Source organism: Ceratotherium simum, chromosome X, assembly GCF_057802395.1.
Source record: "Ceratotherium simum simum isolate JZ-2026a chromosome X, ASM5780239v1, whole genome shotgun sequence".
Taxonomy (NCBI): domain Eukaryota; kingdom Metazoa; phylum Chordata; class Mammalia; order Perissodactyla; family Rhinocerotidae; genus Ceratotherium; species Ceratotherium simum.
The window spans coordinates 88,064,407-88,081,782 of NC_141940.1; the positions used below are offsets into that span (position 1 = coordinate 88,064,407).

The 17,376-nt window shown below is 38.9% G+C and overlaps 1 protein-coding gene across 3 annotated transcripts in view; it reads left to right on the plus strand.

Annotated features, from left to right (window-relative positions):
- Positions 1-17,376, plus strand: part of SHROOM4 (shroom family member 4) — a 187,217-nt gene that overhangs the window by 10,015 nt on the left and 159,826 nt on the right. Inside the window, exon 2 of one of the 3 annotated variants that reach the window (XM_087426768.1) lies at positions 16,980-17,032. The exons of the other annotated variants lie outside the window; for them this stretch is intronic. The gene's annotated coding sequence lies outside the window, so the exon portion shown is untranslated. The remainder of the gene's footprint in view (positions 1-16,979; positions 17,033-17,376) is intronic. 3 annotated transcript variants of the gene reach the window in all.

Sequence of the window (17,376 nt, forward strand, 5' to 3'; positions counted from 1 at the left end):
GTTTCTATAATCCATGTTTACATAGGTGAAAGAAGGAAAGAGAAAGAAAAAGAACTGGATAAGAATATGAGGCAGCGGGGGGAAGAAATGAGATAGAGAAATGAGAGAAAAAATGAAAGAGAGAAAGAGAGAGAGAGAAATGAGAGAAATGTAATTTAGTGCAAAAACTGTTAATAGTACCAATACACGCCCCCCAAGGATCAGGGTCAAAGGAATGTTTTTGTTTTGTTTTGTTTTAAATTTCAAATCAAGGTAAGGGGTATGAGCTTGGATTGCGAAGACATGAAGTTCAGTCTTTGCTATGCCACTCATTATTTGTGTGTCCTTGAGCGAGTCATTTCCCTCTTGGGATCTCAATTTCCTCTTTTGCAAAATGAAAATAATAAAACTTGCACTTTTTTTAGTAGGGATGGAGATTGATTTTATCCTTTATCTCATATAAATACTAGATGTGTATGTGAATTAAGAAAGAAATAAAAAACATTCCACAGGTGTCCCTTATTAAAAATGAAGTGTATGCAGTTACCGAATCTTTGATGATAGTTGTGTGAAATGGCAGGACACCTTTAATGTGATGTCTGATGCTGCCAGAAGTTGGAAGACCAGACATGACTTCTGGCTAATGTCGGAACAGCAGGCAATTTGAAAGGCTGTGCTAAACCTTGTTTGGCTCCTACCTAAGAGCTCTCAGTTAAGCCTCTAACCAATCAATCAATCATTCAACCAACCAGTCAACACATATTTGTTGAGCACTTCGTAAAGTGCCTAACCCTAAACTAGAGACTATAAGAGATAGCCACCATAGAAGACCTGTTCCCTGGAAATGACAGTTTTGTTGAAGAGTGCAAGCCCAGGAAACAAAAACTTTTAAGTGCTGAAACCGTGGGATAGGATCTAAGAGCAACATTTCTTCAGCGGGAAGAGATTTCATTATGGGCTGATGTGGTCGGGAAGCTTTGTAGAAAAAGGAAGAAGAATTGGAGCTAGGCCTTGAGAGAGATATAGGATTTAGGTAGGTTGGAGAGGAAGAAAGGCATTCATTGCAGTTAGTGCAAGAGCTGCATGTCCTAAAGTGCAGACAGGAAACTGAGGCTGGTTGGTTCACCCCACAATGAACTGACTAACAGCATGAACTCCCCAAGGGCAGGGAATATGTTGTTTGTTCATTTATTCACTTATTAATTCATTCGTTAAATTTATTCAGTACCTGTTCTAGGAGCTGAGATATTCTTCGTATGGCCTATGAAACCAACACAGAGCTCCATAAATGTCACTTTTATTTGTTTTCTGACAAATACTTTCATAGTGCATATCCTGGGCCAGGCACTGGTTTTCTAACTTACATATTAACTCACTTATTAACCCCATTTTACAGATGAGGAAATTGAGGCATAGGGAGGAACTTGCCCAATGTCATACTGCTTGTGTGGGTGGATAAATGAGTCAATGGAGATCTGCTTGATTGTTGCAGAGTAATAGGATATAGAGGTGAATGGATTTGTGCCAGTTATTCTGAAGAACGCAGAAAACTGGGCTATAGAATGGATTCAGGTTGGAAGTAGGTAGCCATTGTGTTGTTTTGGAGGATTAGAGTTAGTGTATTAAAAATAAAGCACCTAGCACAGTACCAGCCACATAAGCGCTTCCATGAGGAAAGACCTGAACTGAACAATAGGAAGGGGCATTTTGAGGGAATCAGTCATCTTGGCGATGTGCTGACTGTTGTTATATATTAGCAAGTTGCCAGAGGTTAGTGGTAATACACACCATTTGGATCTGAAGAAATGAAGGAGAGGTAGGAGTTAGAGATGAATCCAATATTTCTTATCTAGAAGGCTCTAAGTGGTGATGGAGATTGGGAGGTATAACCAGTTTTAGTTCAATTTGGGATCTTCTGAGACCGAGGTGTCTGTAGGACAATCAAGTTAAGAAGTCCCATAGGCAGATTGAAAAAAGGATTTGTTTATTTAAGGCCATTGATCAGTTAAAACAACAAATCATTATTTTAGGAACATAATGGTTAACACAGACAGTTTACTAAATCTGCTGTTTGTTGTGGAAATGAGTTAATTGCCAGACAATCTCATGCCCCAACAGACATTGGAACAGGCCTGCATTGTTATTTAGTAGGCTTTTCTGGTCATAGCTTTGTCTTGCTATCTGCTCCAATCTGTGGGATGCCTAGTCACCTGAGGTGCTACTGGCTGAAGTTCTTCTGTTTAATTTAGTACCTTTAAGTGATGGGAGAGTCCAGAAATCCAACAAACAAAAATTAGAAGAAACTGTCAAAACACCAAACTTCAGACATAAAGCTTGAAATGTTAAAAGGTTTGAGACTGTTAAAAAACATCAGTTGACTTGACAAGATGTTTAAGGATTGTTTTCTCCATATGAAAAACAAAATGTGGAGGCTTGGTAAGGCAAACCTCAAACAACTGAAGTTGCAGGTCTGTATTGCATTTTTGTTAGCAGTTTTATACTCTGCATAGTGTAGTATTATTAATCTGTCAATATCATTGTTAATATTTCTACAATAGTATTGGTTCTTAGCTGTGACCTTTGAAAAAGCATTGTTAAACTTGCAAGTATGATTTGATTGCCTTCAGTGGTGTCCTTACCATACTCTCATCTTGCTTTTTGTATTAAAATAAGGAGGAAATAGGGATTTACTTCACAAATTTATTTGCTGCAAATCTGGCTGGAAAACATCACTTTATTATTAAGAGACTTTTGCAAATTTGGAGTGATTATCTCAGCTAAACCTGAGCGCTGATGCCCTGCACACTTACATAAAATTCTCAGGAGAGGTTAACTTTGTGTGCAGATGGGCCTGCCAATCCCTCTCCTACCCCTATCCTTCTTAGATTTGCTTTCTAGATCTGTTACTTCTTTTGTGCAGCGTCACCCGCTTTTCTGCATGGTGAGGAACTGAAATTCAGAATGTCATAAAGAAGCTTGTGCTATGGAACTTGGTCTATTCACTCTCTCCCTACTTCCTTATAGACAAAACTCACTTCCTACTAAAAGGCTAGTGGGTACATGGATTCGTTTACCTAACTCTTCTCTCTGACAAGGTGAAATAGCTTGTAATTTATATTTGAAATTGATTTGACTATCTAGCTGTTGGGGGTATTTTTGTGAAAAAGACTACCTGAGTGCTCTGGTTTTTATAAGAGCCAGCTTGCTAACTTCTCTGCTGTGTGAGCTCTGGTGGGAGGATGACACTCTCCCCCTCTGGATGTAAAGGGTTAAATATGTAATTTTCACGTTTTCCCGTGCCTTTGGCTGGAGAAACGTGCAGTGTTCTGAAACCTGCCCAGGCCCTGCACATACTGTATCTACTTAAGGAAAGTTTTGGCTCTTAGCCCTTCTCAGCTGCATTAGGGTTTGGGTTACATCCCTCTCCCCTTCTAGCCACTAATAAAAGCTAAAAGAATTAAGGATCAGGGAGAGTTAATTCCCACTGCTAAGGCCCAGGTGGGGCCCTTCCACCTCCCATCCTGGCTTCTAGGTTGGAGCCCTAATTTAGGGCTGAGCTCTAGTCTAAGCCTGTAAGTGACAGTGATCTGGAACAGGCCCCAGAAAAGCACTTCACAAGCAGGTTTTGCCCTATGCTGGCAGTTCTCCTCTCTCTCCCTCTCTCCCTCTCTCCCTCTCTCCCTCTCTCCCTCTCTCCCTCTCTCTCCCCTCTCCCCTCTCCCCTCTCCCCCTCTCCCCCTCTCCCCCTCTCCCTTCTCCCCTCTCCCTCTCTCCCTCTCTCCCTCTCTTCCTCTCTCTCTCTCTGTCTCCCTCTCTCTCCCTTTCTCCATTTCTCCCTCTCTCTCTCTCTCTCTTGCTCTCTGTCTTCCTCCTGCTCCTCTGTTGGGATCTTAGAAGAGACCAGTGACCCCAGGGGCCAAGCCAACCAATGCTATTACAGAAATGGAAATGATGTATCATAGTTCCTTTTTTCTAAACTGGAAGATTTGGATGAAACTTCTACTTTTTTTTTAAGTCCCTGACCCAACATCAGTCCAACATTAGGAGTCTCATTCAGAATAAGAAATGTCATTGATATCTCACCCAACTTAAAAGAGATGCATAGTATAGATGTTAGCTCAGAGCCGGTCTTCCTCAGCAAAAAGAGGAGGATTAGCACGGATGTGAGCTCAGGGCTGATCTCCCTCACAAAAAAAAAAAAAAAACAAAGAGGTGCATAGTAATGAGCTCTGAAATAGTGAACTCAGACAGAGAGGGCAGCTTTGAAGGAGGACCTTGCAAAAGCTGGGACAGGCAGGAAGAAGCCTCTTTCTGGAACAACTACACTCCTGTAGTGGCTTCCTCAATGGTTTTCCTCCCTTTAACCATCCCCTCCCTCCCACTTAAAATTATTTAATGGTTCCCTGCTACCTATAAAATAGAGCCCACACTACTTTAGCCTGGTGTATGGACCATTCTCCATCTGGCTCTAGTCTTATTTTCTAGCACTCCTTCCAGGACCCAGGTTTTCAGGCAGAATGGTTTCCTCGCTAACCCCCAAACACACCTGGGAAATTCTGGCCTCCAAATTTTCCATCCTGATGTTCTTTGAGTGGCTCTCGGCTTCACACTGCATACTTGGAAGGCCTTCTCTTTTCTCTGCCCCTCCCAGTTGGGCCTAACCTTCAAGCCCGAGCTCTAAGCCTCAAGGGCATCATCTCAGTCTGTTTTTGGTGGAAGTAATTTCTCCTTGTTCGGAATGCTGGAGTTCTGATTTTTCAGTAGAAATCTTTGGATACCTTGGCTGCCTTATGTGTGGCTTGTGGAACCAAAGTCTTCTAGAGGACGATACCCATATCTTCTGTATCTTTACCATCCTCAGCACAGAGCACAGAAGAGACTCTTCATAATGGTTTGCTGGAGGAGTCAAGCAAAAACTTTATAGTCAATAATTGGTCATTTTCCCCTTGCCACTCCCAATCTCAAATTAGAAAGAGGACATGACTTGAAGAGCTGGATATACTAGCCAAGTCTTCTAGTCTTTCTGTGACACCTAGTAAGTGGGGTGAGCCTTGAATGATACACATGAGCTAGGGACAGAGAGAACACTTAAAAGGAATTAGTGGTGCAGGTGGAAGTTGAGAGGGATCCTAGATGCAACCCTGGATGAGACGGGAGATGGCAGCAGTGAAGGATGGGGGTGGTTACCTGCTTGTCCCAGAGCTGCCTGGAGTTTGGTTTGCAACAGTTGGGTTTCTTGCTGCTGCAGCTCCTGCATGTGAGCTATGTTCCTGAGGCTTGCATGTGGGAGAGGCCTGCTGGCTGATGATTACAGAGTTCCCTTTGCTGTTGGGGAGTGTTGCTGCGAGACTCTTAAAACAGCAGCCACCCCTCTTGTTGCTATGTGTTCAGGGAGGGTATAGTGTGAGTCTTCTGCCTGACTCAAGTGTTTCACTGTTTCAGCTGAAAGGACATAGCTTTATGTGAACATACTGTGTGTGTGTGTGTGTGTGTGTGTGTGTGTGGGTGGGTTTTCACTTTTGCTTAAGCAAGCCTGAACGTGTTCTGTCTGACTAGCCTTGGATGTGAGTCACTGTCTGGTATTTATACCCAGTGCCTTAAGTGTCCTCATTATTTGACGATGACATTCCTTTTCTCACTATTTTACTTAAAGCCGAGAATGCTGACAAGGGCCAAAAAGAACCGTCTGTGCCTTCCTTCCTAATGCAGTCTAATCTAATTGGTGGCTAACTGTCTCTGTGGAAGTCAATTAGGTTATGTCAGGGCACTAAAGAGAACAGACTGAAACTCACAGTAGCAGTACTGTGACAGTTTAAAAGACACACTGTGGGGGCTTCTCTTAGTTTGTTCTTGCCCAGACTACTGCTGGAGAGCTTGACTCACCAGAGCAAACTTTAGGAACAGGCCTCGAAAGGGACCCCAGGAAGTGTTCGTCCTTATCAGGATCACATAGTAAGATTGAAATGCATACAAACAATCTGAGAAAGTCTTAAGAGGACATGCTTCAGCCTTTGCAGGCATTGTTGGGAGAAGCAGAGAATGTTAGCTTTCTACTTACTGCTGTTCCCATTAAGGTCCTTAAAAGTTGAAAATTTTGTCTTGGAAGCATGCTCCTAGAGTGTGGGAATGGTAAACCCCATCAGGGGCACTGTTGTTATCAAAGGGACAGAGTCTCAGAGAGGAAGGACATAACTGCTAGCATGGTCATTTGGAGGCCAGGCAGCCAGTAAATCATTTGAGAATGAATTAAAAGTTCAAAGGGCAGGAGAGAATTCTTTGGGTGACCTCATAGGTGCTTGAAAAATCAAAGGGATAGCTAATGTGCTTTTATTTTTTGAGCGCTGGTTCTAAGGGGCAAGGGAATGGAAGTGCACAGTAGGAAATTGGCATTGCTGTTTTCATGTGCTTAGGAGCGTTAACTCTGGGCTGAGGATGATCAAAGTTGCCATTAATTAAATGCCAATTATGTTCTGGGAATTTTGTATGCATAATCTCTAATCTTCTCATCACTACTATAAATTAAGTGATAGTTTTCCTATTTTACGGATGAAAAAAAAATGAGGCTCAGCGAAGTCCAACAACATTCTCAAAGTAACAAAGCCAGTAAGTGGTAGAGCTGGGATTTGAATCCAGCTCTGCCTGACCCCAAATCCTATGCTTGTCCCACTATACTTTGGAATTTTATTTCAGAACCCTTTTTTTGTGCCTCATGTTCTCTTTCTTGTACCAATATTAACTGTTCCTGTGACCACGTTCTCTGTGCCATAGCATTGGAGCAAAGTGGATCACACAGACCAGTCATTTCCCAGCTTTCCTGGGAAGCTTGTTACATACACAGATTAGACTCTCAGGATTAAATAACATAATGTGTGAGAGGTACTTAGTAGTGTCCCTATTCTAAGATGCAGAAAATCGAGGCTAAGAGGGTTAAGTAACTTTCCAAAATTCATTGGACCAGTAAGTGGCAGATATGGTATTCAAAATTCAGCTGATTGGATTTTAGAGTGCCTGTTCTTCCCAATGCCCTTGTTGCCTCTCAAACTGGGATGGGGGGAAGCGATAAACAAAAAACTTCGACTTGACCCTCTTGGCCCATGCAAACCTACCTGTCTCACTTGCCCTCTTTGCTGCCATATTTTGCTAAGTGAGAAGTGGTCTTCCTTCCTTCCTCCCTTCCTCCTTCCCTCGTTCCCTTCTTCCCTTCCTGCCCACAATTCATTCGTTTAAATTGTTATTTTGGGGATAGGTCATAAATATTCATGGATCAAAACTAAAATTAAGGAAAAAACATCCCTGCCAGAAAAAAAAAATCCCTAAAATTATATAAATGGGCAAGTGTTTCTTTATCCCTCATTTCTGTTCCCAGAGGCAACCACTGTTACCAATTTCTTGTCTACCCTTCCAAAGATAGTGTGTGCATTATGTAGAGATGTATAGCATATGCCTGTATATATGCATGCTCAGTGTCTCTGTTTCCTCACAGCCTGTGTATTCCTTCATCCTCTGCAATCTGGCTTCCACAGAGGTCTTCCTGAGGGCCAAACTTACTGGCCTTTTCACTGTTGTCATCCTCCTGGTCTTTTCACAGTTATTTTATATTTTAAATTACTTGTTGAATAGGTAATGTATTCACATGGTTCAAAAGCCAGTTAGAATGAAAAGGTAGACAGACAGTAGTGTCCTGTTTATCCTTGTCCCTTATCTGTCCAGGTTCACCACCCTCTACTGTGGTTAGTTTTTTTTTTAATGTATCTTTTCAGAATGTCTCTATAGGTACACAGGCAAATATGAACATAGATTCTTTATCTTGCCTTTTACACATACTAAAATAATCTTCTGCACCTTGCTTTTTTCACTAACATATGCCAGAGATCTTTCTCTATCAGTATATACAGGGCTGCTTCTTTTTTTAATTATATTTAATTATTTAACCAATTTTTAGTATCACCAGTCATTGTCATTGTTTCCAATATACCATTCTGATGTTATCAAAGCCTTGCTGCCAGCATGGCTTCTGTGACACTGAACTCTTTTCTCCACCCTGTCTCACTGTTTCTCCATTCTCCTTTGTGAATCAACCGTCTCTTCCATCCCCTTCCTGTGGATATCCCTTAAGGCTCAGAGGTCAGCCTCCTGCTCGCTCTCTCTGCCTCTCTTCAGTCTCTCTCTGTCTCCCTCACTCCCTCTCTCTCCTCTTTCCCTCAAGAAAGAGCAATGATGAGATCTCATGACTCCCAAATCTCTTGCCTTAACCTTGTCACCAGAACTCTAGGCTCTTCAACTGTCTGATGGACAGCGTCTACTTGAATAATTTTTTTTCTTTTTTTTTACCTCAAACCCCAATATGTCTAAAGCGGAACTTGTTATCTTCCCCTCGCCAAACAGGATCTGTCCTTGGCCTCCTGCCTCCCGCTCAGCTGGCACTGAAATCTTGGAGTCACTGCTTGTTCATCTCCTATATCTGATCAATCACCACACACTGTCAGTCTTTCTTCCTTCCTTCAAAATAGCCCTCCTATATACTCCCTTCCTTTCAATTCCTGCTACTCCCTCCCTCTTCCAATCCCTCATTACTTTATTTCTAGATTTCTGGATTCCTGGCTGGCTTCCCTGCCTCTAGGCTCACCCCATTTAAGTCACTTCCCCTATCTGAGAATGTCAGTTTTTCTGTCTGTACAGAAAATGAGGAAGCTGGACTGACTGGTTGATCTCTGCTGTCCTTTCCAGCTCTGACATTCTAGACTGGCAATCTTCCTAAACAGTGTATTCCCACCTCCCACCATTGCCAGTCTCTGTACTGCCCTCTCTCACTTGAATAGTTTCTATGGCTCCATGCCCCTAGCAGTGCCTTGCACAAATCTTTCCTCCATATTGTTCCTAGTTTCTTTATCCTAAATCAGGTTACAGTTGAAAGGAATCTTAGAGGCCATTCATGTTGGCCAATAGTGACCCACTGCCTGCCTACCATGTATAACACCCTTAAATTTTGTTGACCAGGCTGTGCTTAAACCCTTCCATTGATGGTAACAACTCTCTCACAAGCCAGCCCTTTGCATTGTCAGGTAGCTAGAGTTGTTATAAATTTCCTACCACAAACTGACACCAATTGGTCTGCCTTTACGACACTCTATTGTTCAAAACTTCCTTCATTGTGATTTAAGTACCAACCCCTCAAGTCTGCCATCCCAAGTTCTCCATAGTATGGCTCCTACTTTCTCTTCCAGCCTTAAATCCTGGGTACTTCCTTTGTACTTCATCCAAATAAAAAAATGGCTAACAATTTGTGATAACATGGACGGACCTTGAGGTTGTTATGCTAAGCGAAATAAGTCAGATGGAGAAAAACAAATACTGTATGATTTCACTCATATGTTATGTGTAAGATAAATAAACATACACATAGATACAGAGAACAGATTGGTGGTTACCAGAAGGGAAGGGGGTGGGTGAGGGCAAAAGGGGTAAAGGGGCACATGTGTACAGTGATGGATGGAAACTAGACTTTTGGTGGTGAACACAGTGTAGTCTATACAGAAGATGAAATATAATGATGTACAACTGAAATTTATATAATGTAAACTAATGTAACCTCAGTAAAAAAATCACTAACATTTATTGAGCACTTACTGGACGTCAGACACTTCTAAGTCACTTTACATGTATTATCTCATTTAATCCACACAGCAACCATAGAAGTTTCTATTATTCTCCATTTTACAGAGGAGAGAAATGCAGCATATGGAAATCCAAATGGTTTACCCAGAGTCTCACATCTAGTAAATGGCAGAGCTAGGAATTTAATTCAGAAAGGCTGTCTTGAACGCCTATGTCCATAATTCCTGCCATACACTGTCAGCCCCAAATGTGACAAATCACCGTTTCCTAAACATGCCCAGTGCTTTGTTCATCAGCTTCTCTCAGCACATTGCTAGTCCTATCTACCTGACTAAATCCTGCCTATTCTTTGAGACCCATCACAAATTATACTTCCTTCTGGTCCCATTCTACCCTATCTTCCATTCTTCTTCAACACCAACCCCCACAAAGTCCTTACAGCTTTCTCCAACTTTCTTCTAGAGCTCACAGTGATCTTTCTAATGGGCAGTGTGAACTTGTTTTATATCCCTCATGGAGATTATTTCTTTTCATATTTTGTTTGTCTGAATCTTTTCTTTATGAATCTGGTTTCTTTCTTAGGCTCTCAATTTCATTTCTGTCATTGCCCTGTGGTTTGCACATTTATTCCCAGGTACCATCAGTGACAGGGACAAAAACCAAACAGTTCAAGCGCTGCCATCCATAATAGTATAAATTATATATTATATAATTATTTATTAAATTTATATTACATTTATAAAATATAATATACATTTATATGTTACATTTATTAAATAAATATATGTAAACTGGGAGCTGGATGAGAAACAACCCAAAAATGAAGGAGAAATTTTATTAGTCTCCATCCCCAATCTGACTGCCTTAATATTTATTACTTCCCTCTCCCTTGCTCTTAACACTTATTGTTATGCTATCTACAAACTGATATAAATTTTGTTTTTTACATCAATGGATAGATTGATAGATACTTCACTACTTGATCTAGAGATTGTGAATTTGTGTGTGTGTCAAGGGAGTAGGTGCTGGGTGGTGGTGGTTGGCTGGTTGGAGGTAGGTGGTTCTTTGGGAATAGAAAAGTTCCTTGTCTTCTGTGCTAAGAAAAACTCCTTTGTTTTTTTCCCCAGCTTTATTGAGGTATAATTGACAAGTAAAATTGTATATATTTAAAGTGTACAATGTGATGATTTGATATATGTATACTTTTTTGGTGAGAATCCTTAAGATCTTCTCTCTTAGCAAATTTTAAGTATATAATACAGTATTATTAACTATAGTCACCATGCTGTACATTAGATCTTCAGAACTTATTCATCTTATAACTGAAAGTTTGAACCGTTTGACCAACATCTCCCCATTTCTCGCACCTCTCAGCCCTTTTCAATCACGATTGTACTCTCTGTTTCTGTGAGTTTGGCTTTCTTTTTTTTTAGATTCCACATATAAGTGATACCATACAGTGTTTGTCTTTCTGTGTCTGGCTTATTTCACTTAGCATAATGCTCTCCAGATTCATCCATGTTGTCACAAATGGTAGGATTTCCTTCATTTTATGGCTGAGTAATATTCCATTGTGTGTGTGTGTATGATTGAAATATAATATATATATACACACACACAGATTTTCTTTATCCATTCATTCATCAGTGGACACTTAGGTTGTTTCCATATCTTGGCTATTATGAATAATGCTGCAATGAACATGGGAGTGCAAATATCTCTATGAGATACTGATTTTGCTTCCTTCAAATATATTCCCAGAAGTGGGATTGTTGGATAATACGGTAGTTCTATTTTTACTATTTTTGAGGAACCTCCATACTGTTCTCCATAATGGCTGCACCAATTTACATTCCTACCAACAGTGCACAAGGGTTCCCTTTTCTCCACATCCTCACCAACGTTTGTTATCTCTTGTCTTTTTGATAATAGCCATCCTAGCAGGTGTGAGGTGATATCTCATTGTGGTTTTTGATTTTCATTTCCTGATGATTAGATTTTGAACACCTTTTCATGTACCTGTTGACCATTTGTATATTCAGGTCCTTTGCCCATTTTTAATTGGGTTATTTGTTTTTTTGCTGTTGGGTTTTATGAGTTCCTTATATATTTTGGATAATAACCCCTTATCAAATATATGGTTTGCAAATATTTTTTCCTGTTCTGTAGGTTGCTTTCCCACTCTGTTGATTGTTTCCTTTGCTGTGCAGAAGCTTTTTAGTTTGATATAGTCCCACTTATTTAGTTTTGCTTTTGTTGCCTGTGCTTTTGCTCCAAAAAAATCATTGCCAAGACCAACATCATGAAGTTTCTCCCCTGTGTTTTCTTCTAGGAGTTTTATGGTTTCAGGTCTTACATTTGAGTCTTTAATTTATTTCGAGTTTATTTTTGTGAGTGGTGTAAGATAGGGGTCTAGTTTCGTTCTTTTGCATGTGGATATTCAAGTTTTTCCAACAGCATTTATTGAAGAGACTGTTCTTTCCCTGTTGTGTGTTTTTGGTGCCCTTGGCAAAGATTAGTTGACTGTATATGCTTTGGTTTATTTCTAGGCTCTTTATTCTGTTCTATTGGTGTGTGTTTTTATGCCAGTACCATACTCTTTTGATTACTATAGCTTTGTAATAAAGTTTAAAATCAGGACGTGCAATACCCCCAGCTTTGCTCTTCTTTCTCAAGATTGCTTTGGCTATTTGTGGTCTTTTGTGGTTCTGTATTAATTTTAGGATTGTTTTTTCTATTTCAGTGGAAAATGCCATTGCAATTTTGATAGGGATTGCATCGAATCTGTAGATTGCTTTGGGTGGTATGGACATTTTAACAATATTAATTCTTACAATCCAAGATCATGGGATATCTTTCCATTTATTTGTGTCTTCAATTTCTTTTATCAATATCTTATAGTTTTCAGCGTACAGCTTTTTCATTTCCTTGGTTAAATTTATTCCCAAGTATTTTATTGTTTTTGATACTATTGTACATAGGATTGCTTTCTTAATTTCTTTTTCAGATAGTTTGTTGCTAGTGTATAGAAATGCAACTGATTTTTGTATGCTGATTTTGTATCCTGCAACTTTACTGAATTTGTTTATTAGTCTAACAGATTTTTGGTGGAGTCTTTAGGGTTTTCTATGTATAAAATCATGTCATCTGCGAACAGAGACAGTTTTACTTCTTCCTGTCCAATTTGGATACCTTTTTTTTTCTTTTTCCTGCCCAATTACTCTGGCTAGGACTTCCAGTACAATGTTAAATAGAAGTCTCAAGAGTGGGCTTCCCTCTCATGTTCTTGATCTTAGAAGAAAAGTTTTTAGCTTAATATTTATTACTTCTCATCTTCCCTCTCCCTTGCCCTTAACATTTATTGCTATACTATCTACAGACTGGTATGCATTTTGCTTTTTTATGTAGATGGATGGATAGATAGATAGATACTTTACCACTCAACCTAGAGATTATGAATTTTGGTGTGTGTATGTATGCGAGAGAGAGTGTGTATGTGTGTGTGTGAGAGAGAGAGAGAGATGGTGGTAGTGGTGGTGAGAGTGGCTCTTTTGGACTCGAAAGTTTCCTTGTCTTCTGTGCTAAGAAAGCCCCTTTAAAATGCTGCATCCGATAGAACTTCTTCCTCCCCTCCCCTGCTCTCTCCCGTCTCCCCTCTTCTCTATTTCCTCCCTTCTTTTGTTAGTGATTGTGGTTTCCCATTTGTATTTTGTCAATGATTTCCATCTGAAGTTTCCAGGCTCTCTGGTTGAGTGAGATATGCTTATCTAGCATGTTAGACAAGAACATGATTTCCTACCCAGACAGACAGACTAATTCAATGGGTAACACATCGTTCTCTAAAGGATCATGGTACTGTTGCTAATTCCCCATGTGTACCAATCTAATTACATTTCAGAAGTCAGAAAAATTTGAGTAGTTCCACTTGCAGTGTTCCAGTTCACTAAGCATTAACTGTAAATCACTAGTGGGTACTTTAAAAAAATCTGTTGATGAATTGGCTGGCATTTTATAAGAGTATAAGCCACCTACCTAAGGGTCTCTAAATTGGTTTTGCAAAGTAAAAATGTGCTCTTGATCTCTCTCTCTGGCCCCATAATATCTTTGTCAACCCCCACCCTATCCTGTACACCTTTCACAGGGCCCCCGTTTCTTTTCCCTTCATATATTTCATCGGACTCTTTAAGGGAGTCATAGACTGGTTGTGATTATTACTGAACCATATGGGAACCACACGTCTTATTTTTTTCTTTCTTGAATAATGGTTATGTCTTCCTAAATGAATTAAAAAAAAAAAAGACTAGTTTTTAACTATTGAAAAGCTTTTTACCAAGTAGCCCTGCCTTAATTTCATCATCCAATAAAGCCAAAGTTAAAAATCTCTTTTTTTTTCCTTTTCTTTCAGCTACCACCTGAAATCTGTTCTATAGGAGGGTAGTACTAGTTACTACAATATACATTGGTATGCAGCCTTTATGATCCCTTATTGTTTTTACTAACAATCTTCTGGATTAGAAGGGTCTGGGAGTCATTATTTAGTCTCTTTTTCCAGAATGAACTATGCGTACCGTGTAAAGTTTGACTACAAAGTAAGGATACTGACTTTTATTTGTTTGGTAAATCAGTCCCTATTTTGCAAGTATATTCACTATGGTGTTGAGGCAAAGTTGACTTAATTTTATATGTTATAGCTTTATTTAAGTATAATTTATGTATAATAGATTATATATGTATAAATGCATGTACAATTTGATGAGTTTTGACAATGTCAGAGAAACCATCACCAAGATAAAGATAATAAACATATTCATCACCTGCAAAAGTTTCTTTGTACCCCTTTGTAATCCACCCCCACAACCCCCAGGCAACCACTGATCTGCTTTCTATCACTATAGATTAGGTTGCATTTTCTAGAATTTTATATCAGTAGAATCATATAGTATGTACTTTTTGTCTGCCTTCTTTGACTTGGCATAAATATTTTTACATTGGTCCGTATTCTTGTGTGTATCAACAGTTTGTTCCTTTTTATTGCTGAGTAATGTTCCTTTGCATGGATGTATCACAGTTTGCTTATCCATTCACTTGCTGTTGAACATTTGGATTCTTTCTGGCTGTTATGAATAGTTTTGGTTATTATGAATAAAGCTGCTATGAACATTCATGTATAAGTCTTTGTGTGAACATATACTTTCATTTTTCTTTTATTTATTTATTTATTTATTTATTTATTTTTCCCCCAAAGCCCCAGTAGATAGTTGTATGTCATAGTTGCACATTCTTCCAGTCGCTGTATGTGGGACGCGGCCTCAGCATGGCCGGAGAAGCAGTGCGTCTGTGCGCGCCCGGGATCCGAACCCGGGCTGCCTGCATCAGAGCGCACGCACTCAACCGCTAAGCCACGGGGCCGGCCCATATATACTTTCATTTTTCTTGGTTAAATCTACAAATGAAATGACTGGGTTATATGGTAGGTGTATCTTTATCATTTTAAAAAGCTGCCAAATTATTTTCCAAAGTGGTTGTAAATATCTTACACCAGCAGTGTAAGATGTCCTCACCACATCCTGACCAACACTTATTATGGTCAGGTTTTTTTTTTTTTTTTTTTTTTAATTTTAGCCATTCTAGTAGGTATATATTGATATTTCTTTATAGTTTTAATTTATATTTTTATAATGATTAGTGATATTGAGCATCTTTTCATGTGCTTATTTGCCATATGTATATCTTCTTTAGTGAAGTGTTTATGTAAATGTTTTGCCCGTTTTTATTGGTTTTTCTCTTCTAATATTGAGTTGTAAGCATTCTTTATTTATTGTAGATATAAGTCCTTTGTTGAATATATGTGATTTCAAATGTTTTCTCCCAGTCTGTGGCTTGCTTTTCCATTTTTTAACAGTATCTTTTGAAAAGTGAAAGGTTTTAATTTAGATGAAGTCCAGTTTAATGATTTTTTGTCTTCCATAGTTTCAGTTTTTTATGTCCTATTTAAGAAATTTTTGTTTTACCAAAGGTAACTACAATTTTTCTCTTATATTTTCTTCTGGAAGTTATATAGTTTTAGCTCTTGCACTTGGGTCTAGGATCCATTTTGGGTTAATTTCTGTATGTGGTGTGAGGTAAGGGCTGAGGTTTTTGGTTTGCTTTTTGTTTTGTTTGTTTGTTTTGCATGTGAATATCCAATTGTTCTAGCACCATTTGTTGAAAAGATTATCCTTTTTGCATTTAATTGCATTGGCTCCTTTGTCAAAAATCGATTGACCCTATATACTTGGGTCTATTTTTAGACATTCTGTTATATACCACTGACCTATATGTTTATCTTTATGCCAACACCACATTGTTTTGACTATTGCATCTTTTTAATGTCTTGAAATCAGGTAACATAAGCCCTCCAACTTTGTTCTTTTTCAAGTGTTTTGGCTATTCCCAATTGTTTAAATTTTCATGTAGAGTTTAGAATCAATTTATGAATTTCTATATAAAAAGCCTGCTGGGATTTTGATTGAGATTGCGCTGTATCTCTAGATCAATTAGAGCAGAATTAACACCTTAACAATACTGACTCTTCCAATCTGGGAACAAGATTGGAATGACATCTAGGTGTATCTCTCTATGTATTTAGTTCTTCTTTAGTTTATCTCAGCCATGTTTTGTAGTTTCAGACTACAGCTCTTGGACATCTTTTGTCAGATTTATCCCTAAGTATTTCATATTTTGTGATGCTATTATAAATGATTTATATTTTAAAATTTTACTTTCTGATTATTGATTGCTAGTGTATAGAAATATGAATGATTTGTGTGTATTAATTTTGTGTCCTGCAACCATACTAATCTCACTTATTAGTTCAAGTAGCCTTTTTGTAGATTTCTTAGAATTTTCTACATATCCAATCATATCATCTATGAATACGGATGATTTCACTTCCTTTTCAATGCATATCCAAACCTGGTTTTAACCAGCAGTATGGGAGTTAGATGTGTTATGTAACTCCTCTTGAACCTTGGTTTCTTCATCAGTAATATGGCGATCATAATAGTACCTACTCATAGGGTTATTGTGAGGATTAAATGAGATAATGTAGATAATGTTACTAGTACAGCACCTGGCAGAATATATAGCCCCTAAATGTTCATCTTTTGGGCCCTCCTATTTCACAAAGTCAACATCCATAGTAAGGGATGTCCTCCAAACATTATTTCCTTCTTAATATCTGTCATCACTAAATTTATCCAAACCTAAAAAAATGATTACATTGTCAGGCTGTTCTAAACTTTGGGGGTGATGTATTTTCTAAGTATACTAATTGTATGAAGTTGGACTTCATTTTATTTATTGTAAATTTACCATTTTTATGCCTTTATCTGGACTTTCTCCAGCTTGACGCTACTGTCCCTGAGATGCGGTGACCAGACCTGCACACAATATCCAGGTGAGGGCAAACTATGAGGAAGGAATTAGGGGCAGGGTGAGGTGAGGGAGCAGGGAAGAGAGCATCTCACTTTTTTTCTGTTCCTGACTTGCCTAGACCAATATTTATTTTGGCTGAAACAGCAAATTAGGCTGGTGTCTTCAGAAGACAGTCTACAGTGATTTCCAGATCCCTTTGCTTGTTCAAAGCTAATAGCTTAGAGCCCATATTCCCAGAGACAGAACCCTATGCTAAAAAAAACATTAGTTACCTTACACTTGTCCCAGATGAGACTGTGTCTGGAGTAACTGGGAGGTCTCTTGACATATAAGTATAAGTAGGCAGAGTCAGACAAAAGCCTCCTT